This window comes from Lucilia cuprina, chromosome 3 (assembly GCF_022045245.1).
Source record: "Lucilia cuprina isolate Lc7/37 chromosome 3, ASM2204524v1, whole genome shotgun sequence".
NCBI lineage: Eukaryota > Metazoa > Arthropoda > Insecta > Diptera > Calliphoridae > Lucilia > Lucilia cuprina.
Window position 1 is genome coordinate 65,355,085 of NC_060951.1, and position 8,178 is coordinate 65,363,262.

An 8,178-nucleotide genomic window follows, 5' to 3' on the forward strand; every position below is an offset into this window, starting at 1 on the left:
TAGAACAATAGTTAATTAAAGTTGCCATATGTGATCCTGTGGCGACTGGTCTAAAGTGTTTGTTGTTCAAGATCGATATGAAAAAAACATTATAATTTGTGCAATATTTGAAAATTAGACTTTTTTCAGTTAGTTCTTTTTGAATATAGTTTTTGATATAATATTTTCGTCATATTTTTCTTATTGATCAAATGTACTTAATCTATGTTTAATGTTTGTCATTTAAAAATAGATAACAATCATAATATTTTTTATTCATTTTTATTTCTTATCGATTTCATGTATACAGTAGCTAAAGGCAAAAAATTAGATTGATTGATCATTAAGCAAATTGTTTTGGGTAATAAAAATGGGTATTCGCGTCATATATCAAATACTTGGTAGTTTCAATTTGTAAAAAAATTTAGACAATTTTTTAAATGTTAAAATTTTACGTAAATTTCAATTGCAATTTTCAAAATAGTTTTCATTTGACATTGTTAAAGCTCAATTCAAACGAATACTATTAATAATTTTGTTTTGAAATTAATGTGTTTTTTTTAAGTTTTGGTTTGATACAACATTAATCACAGCAATTACAAATGCTGCAAATAGTTGTTGGTTACTTGACATAATTTTTGACAGCAGCAAATAATAATCCGTAATAGATGTATATTAAAAGTAAACTTTTAATTCAAAATGATTACTTTGTTAATATTCATAAATACATTTTGTAAGAGCACATTTTTGAATTGACAATTGCATAAGAATAAATAATGTTTAGCAAATTGTCAAATAAATTAATATTTTTTGTTGTGCTTTAAAAGCAATTAATCATTTAATAATTGTTGTATTGAGCAAAAAAAAAACTATTATTCTTAAATACTATTAAAAAGTCATTAAAAAATTTGTTGTATTTTTCTGTGTCATTATAATGTTAAACAAATAATAATAATAAAAAAATATTATATAGTCACCTTTGAAGTGTGTGACGTTTAGATTTTATGATGACAAAACATCTTTAATTTAAAATGAACAAGAAGAAACTTAAAAAAACGTATTTTCTTAATATAAACAAAATTAAAATTTTATCTTGGGTTGATCAATTTTTTAACCACATCTGTTGAGGCTACACAAAAACATACATTTAATAGTTTTTATATCTTTTTTTTAATTTATTTATTTTTTCATATATTAGTCTTCTCCGTTTATATTTTAATCGGCATTAGTTTGAACAAATTTTGTGCATAAATTAAAAAAAAAACTTATTCAAATTAAAATAAAAATAACACATATAGAATTGAATGGTCAAGGTTATTTGAGTTATCGTTATAAAATGTTTAATTTATATATGAAATCAAATAATTAATTATCAAATATCAAGAACTGCCTTTTTGCATTTACTGCATTAAATTTATTAAAAAAAATCAAGATTTATTAAGTCTGTTTTTTTTATTTTCAATATCAAACCGAGGAATCTCATAAGCTTAAATAAGACTGATATTGTATATTGGTAAACACAATTATAGAAACTTGTTGAAAGGATAATTGAAACAGGGACTACTAGTTTAAACTTTATGCCTTAAGCGCGTCAAACGTGGTATCATATTTGAATAACATAAAAAATAATAAAATATAATACATATTTTATTAACACTATCAGTTTTTTTCAAACTTTTTGTTTATAGGAGAATTCTATAAGAAACCTGTTTTGCGAATGATTTTAAATGATTTTTAATTAAATTATTATGTATTTGTATCTACAATCTCTACAGGTTGTTGTCTTAAGTCTTTTGTTTTGTTTTATTGAATATATTCATTAAAATCCATAGACGTCACAAAATTTAGAATTTTAAATTTTTAATAAATTAATATATAGTTAATCTTTTGTATTAATATTGTATGATTATAAATCACAAATATAGTGAAAATTTAAAATTTTTACAAAATATTCTACCAACTATTATTTATTAATAATCTATTAGCGCAGAAAGAAAGTATTTTACCTAAAGGTAAATAAATAATATACGGGTTTTATATTATTATTTCTTTATTTTATAAGGTCGTTTGCCATACTACTTTTACTAAATTTCAAAACTTGAATTTTAAACTTAAGGCTGACAATTTCCTTATGTTATTTTCTAGTCATATTGTGTTTATTTCTACTATTCAATAAATCAACTAAAACCCAATTTATATTGACATGTTGCGTAAAAAATAGGCGCCATTATCGAATTTTACATATTTAAACAATTTCATTAAAATTTTATTCTTTGCAAGAATCTTTTTTTAAAAACAAGTTTTGCTTTGTCATTAAATGTTAAAGTTTCAATTAAATGAATATTTTTTAAAAAATGTAGTTAGTTATAATCATAAAAAATAAATACAAAGCCTATAAATTATGGATTTTAATTAGTAGATTTTAAATCAACAACTCAACGAAGTGTTAATAAAAAATAATAATAATATTTGTAAAACAATAAATTTTCAATGTCATTAGGGACATTAAAAAGGTTTTAGTTAAAAAAAAAAATACACGACAACAACAACAATAAAATATAATAAATTTGCTTTCGCAATTGATTTTTTATTTGAATTTCTGAGCTACTAAAACAACCGCATCATTTTAATTAACACACTAATGTTGTAAATTTGAGAAAAATATTGTTTGTTTAAAAAATTAAAATAAAAAATATATATTCGAAGTATATAATAAATATTCATAACAGTAACAAATTTATAACTATTTTTATATAATTAAGAAGCAGAAATACTCATGCATATTTATATTCTTAAAAGTTTTTGCAAATGTTTTTTTTATATTAAATTTTCAAAATAAAATATTTACTTGTTAGACCGCGTTAGAGGTAAAACCTTAGCGCTACGGGCTAAACAAGATCGATTTATCATCAACCGAATAAAAATCTTTTCCCGATAGTTGTCAAAAGTCTCCCAGTACATAAGTTTCATTATCTATCACACAACAAGTTAGTGACCTCATTTGTTCATTAATTTTTCTCCTTCCAACTTTTTTACTAAATCGATTCGGATCTTTTCGAATTTTATAAGACTTCAACCTAACATTTGCTTTGACTCTGCTCTCAATAGAGTCCGAACATTTAACGTTGAATTCTTAATTCAAGTCTTTAGTGATTTGGTTAGGGCAAACCTTTAGATTTTTATGCGTTCTTAATGAAAAATCATGTGGCACTTTTAATTATTTTCCACGTACTTTAACTCGGGGTTCATTTAGACCGTATTGAAATTGAAATGATTAAGAAAAAATAATTTTAGATATACACACATTAATATGTTTAAAAGCTAACGTGATCCAAAAAATTATAATTTGTTGGTTTATAAGATTTATCTGAGGCGGTCCTTATTTGTGTTTTCTAATGTAGCAATTGATTAGCAAAATCGCTTTAAAAATGACTAAGATATAAGCAATAGATTACGACTGTCAATAAATTTAAAAAAAAATCAAAATCATGTTATTAATTATTTTGGAAATATAATTTGAAATTCTCAAAATTAACAATGATTTTACAAATTTAGTTGATCTTCAAAACTAAAAGCAAATAATAAAATATTATTTTTTTCTAAAGTAAATAAATCGCCCTTTAAATAAAACCTTACTTTAATAATACATTTCATCACTTATAAGTTCATATGCTAAACCTTTTCAATTAATCAAAAAGTAAGAAAAAAAACTACCAAACAACAAACTATAGGTAGGTAATCAATTATCTTCCCAAAACAAATCAACAAATTTGTAAAAATTATACAAATTACAAAAGATTTACACACACAGACAAACAAACACTAAAACATCAGCATTTGTAAACAACAACAATATCAACTATATACAAACATAAAAAACAACAATACATAAATATTATGTTTATTAAAAAAAAGAAATAAGCAAAAAAATAAATTAAAGAAACATACCATAAATACTGGAAAAGATTAAGAATTATTCACAACAAAATACCAATAAACAAGATTTATCTATGACACCTGATCAAGCCAATTTGACGTGACCAGTTTAATATTTAACCAAAAAAATTTACAAGCAGACACGGCAGCATCAACAGTCAGCCATCCAGCCAGCCACTAAATACCAACGACATTTGCGGCGACTGCTGTTACCGCAGTTGTTGCTGTTGCTGTTGCTGACTGCATCAATAATTCAAACCAAAATTCACCATTCAAAACCAAATTACCACCAACAAGCCACCGCGCTAATAGTCAGTCGTTCGTACCCAATGAACTCTTGATGTTAAAAATGTTTATAAAGTTTTTTATTTTTTTAAATATTATTTCTTAGTTTTATTATTTATTTATATGTATTTTAAGAGCCGGCTTTTGCATTTTATGCATTGACCTTGCATTTTATACAACAATATTAAATGTAAAAAGAAAAAAAAAACCAAATTGTATAAAAAAAATAAAAATCAAGAAAAATTGTAAAATACACACGTCTCAAAAAGCCATAAAAAGAAATATGTGTGTGAGAAGATAGAAGAAATACAAATGAATGGTTGGAATTGGCCGTTCGGACTGTTAGTCCGCTGTTAAAAAAAAAAAAAAAAACATTTAAATAATTTGTAGGAAAAAAAGTTGAAACATGCAAGAAAATCAATTACAATTTATAAAGTTCGAACTGTGAACACTCTACATAAGACATAGATTGAACCCAGTGAGAGAATCAAAGAGCTTCAACCTGTGGGAATCTGCTTTTGGAAATAGGACAGTCATGGTGATCTACATTGAAAACCCAGATACAGAAATATTTAATCGTTTTGCTAGATCACAAGCTTATATTGCTCAGGTTCATAGATGTCAAAGTGCTTTACGTTAACACCTGCCTTTAAGGCCTAATATCAAGCACGGATTAGATTTTTAGACGGCTCCAAACGGCCGCTGTGTGTAGCTTACACGCTGGTAGCAATTTTTGTTCCATTGTTCTGCCGGTCTACTAATCTCTGACCATTGTTGCGTAACTAACTAGATGCAAAAATATAGATTCTGTTTACAACCGTCAGCAGTTGAAGACGTTATTGGTAGTCCGAAATTCAAATCCAATTAGTAAGCCAATAGCTTATTCTTGCAGAGAACACACCGTGGTAAATCTGATATGAACATACTAAACCCATAATATATCCAAAAAAAAAAAAAATACTCAATGGTATCATTTGTTGACCATTTAACCCAATTCCCATTCAAAAAAATATTCCACACACTATAGATTAATGGACACTAACTCATTTCCAATGCTTAGTCAGAAAGTCACTCCTCTGTTGGGTATCTGTTGTGTTGGAAACAACACCGAACTTATCCCGAACTATAGACTTTACCATGCATCAAACTTTTTACTAACAGCCACCACGTTTACCCCGAAGGTACCTTTCCAAAAACCGGAACAAGACAAAGTTTCCTGTGATACCAAATTAAGCGGTCTTTGTTTCGACTCCATGCCAAATAATTTTATGAAAGAAATTTTATAGTCCCGGCGGATGGGATTGCAATATCACCAAGATGAGGGTCATTCATCATTCATCTAGGTAACATAGCTTTGGGTAAAAGTAAAGTACCTTTAAGTATGTGTCCTGTAGAAAATGTGAGTGATATTATACCGGATATTACATGTATGTGGAATTACACCCAGTAGATGGACTAAAATTTATTAACATAAATTCAAATTTTGGAAAAATGTTAAAAATTAAAAAAATAAAGTCCACTCACACAAGTGCATACTTTTCTATATAAAACAAAGTTTACTTGATATGGCAGCTTAGCATAAATTTATATAAGTTTTTTGCAAGATATTAAAAGATTAAATCTCAGTAGGTAACTTATAATAAAATCTATCAATTAAAATTCTATGGATGTTTTAAAACAAAAAAATATTTTCTTAAAAATGACTTTTTAGATTAAACAAAGTATTAAAAATGAACTACCGATATGTAAATTGTAATTTTTATTTTTATTAGAATATTAGTGTCAACATATCAGATAAACTTTATTTTTAAGGGAATCACACAAAAACGTGTAATAGACATGTGGTTTGTGGAAATTACAAACATTAGCATTAACTTAAAATGAACACATGTATGTATGTATGTATGTCTTATTATTGTTTACAACAATCTAAAGTTGATCTTGCTCTGTTGAAGCGATTGATTGCTTTAGACCTTAAACTGGTTGGTAGAAGAGAATTATTTGCTTACAACAACAATATAATTTTATTATAAATTCTCATGTTTAAAAAACAAAGCTAATGATAAAAGGATATTTCCTTAAATTTTTTTTATATTGGATATTGATTGAATTTGAATAGAATATTTGACTGATTGATACAAGTCCATATGTCATTTAAAAATAATTTTTTAGATCGTAGGAATACTAAAACAAAATAAGATCATTTTCCAAAAATCAAAATTGATAAGATAATTAGAGGTCAATTGAAAATTTAAAGTGATTTAGAACATTTATAACATTTAGGAAATTTCGTTTTTTTCATCGAAAAAAAAAACAAAAACTGAAAAGTAGAGAAATTGAATTTAACCTAAAAAATTTATATGAAAGCAACAATAAGCATGATAATTATTATTTATATAATACATTTAAAATTATTTACTTCTTTTTTTTCGTGCCCACATTCTATGATCTAAAGTATAAATTAAATTATTTTCATTGTACTTTTAAGGGTTAAAATTCCGTTTTATATGTCAGTAGTAAAATGTGTTTTACTTTTACAAGATCTAGTTTTCATGTCCATGATATTACTTTTATTTTAGTGATTTTATATTAAAGAATGTTGTTCTAATCGAACAAATAATGTAGGTGGAATAATTCATTTACATTTTTAAGTCTTTAAGTACAAACTTCTTGTAAACGCTTAAAATAAGTCCTGATTTAAATTGTCTTATTTATCTAAAAAATTTTAAAATAAAACGGAAATATATTTTTAATTTCAATTGCATTTTTAGAAATACTTAAAAAAATAACATATTAATTAATGTTTTCTATTTAAATGTATAATAATATGTTTCAATAAAAGTACCTTGCAATTTTAGTAATTTAATTTTTAAAACAATTTAAATCGAAATTACTGTGTTGTTTAGGGTGCAAGGTGAAAACTCTGACTGACACATTGTGTGTTTGTTTTTGTAGTTTAATAAAGTATAATTATTTTTGAAGTGTCGGTAGACAATCAAATGATATAGTATTTGTATTTAAACAATAAACATTAAATTATTGTTATTATTAGTTAGAATGTGTTAACATTTAGTTATTGCGTTTTGAGTTGCGTGTAAGGATTAAATTATATGAAATTTTAAATGAATTAAAGCAAATGCATTTTAATATAAAAACTTGATAAGTGATACAATTTCAAAAGCTGTCGTTATCAAAAATATTTTTAATATATTTTTTCATTTAAATATTATTCGAAAATTTAATGCGTTAAAATTTGTTTAGAAAATAGATTTGCCGCGGAATTATTTTGCACCAAAATGAACCGAAAAACACTATTAAACTAAAGCACTACTGGCTATAATGTTTACAAAGAAAATCACACAATCAACAATAATTAGAAAAATATTCTAAATATTTTTAGTAATTTTACATCATTAGCAAATGTAAACACTTTCTAAATTACTTTCATTTCATAAAGAAAAATATTTAAAGATAAAACTGATTATTGACATATAAAATTGTTGAAGTAATCATAAATTATTATTTCTTTTAATTTCAATATTTATATTCCCTTTTTTATTAGAGAGATTTACACCAAAAAATATGATTAATTCGTTGTATGAATTATTTATTTAAAAAATTCACGTGTTAATAATTTATATGATTTTATATACATATGTATCATTTAGATTTATTAATATCTTAATAGAAGTTGTTTTATGTATTTGGTTTTATAATTTTAAATTATAATGAAAATCTGTGTTAATCAAAGTTAAATTATTAATGTTAATCATATTGATTTATTTGTTTTTTTTTAAGTTTATCTCTGCTTTTTGCAAAAATTTTAATAAACAAATAAATAATGACTGTTTATTTTTTTCGCTTGTTTGTTTTTTTGTTTTTAATGCATATTTAATAATATTTGTTGATCTCCTCTTAACATATCAATGTTAAGCACATATAGCTATAACATGTCGTCTTTATAAATTTATTTATGTA

At 24.5% G+C, this 8,178-nt stretch overlaps 1 protein-coding gene across 3 annotated transcripts in view; it reads left to right on the forward strand.

Annotated features, from left to right (window-relative positions):
- LOC111674775 (mucin-12) overlaps nt 1–8,178 on the forward strand; it is a 35,941-nt gene that overhangs the window by 10,535 nt on the left and 17,228 nt on the right. The gene's annotated exons all lie outside the window — the stretch shown is intronic.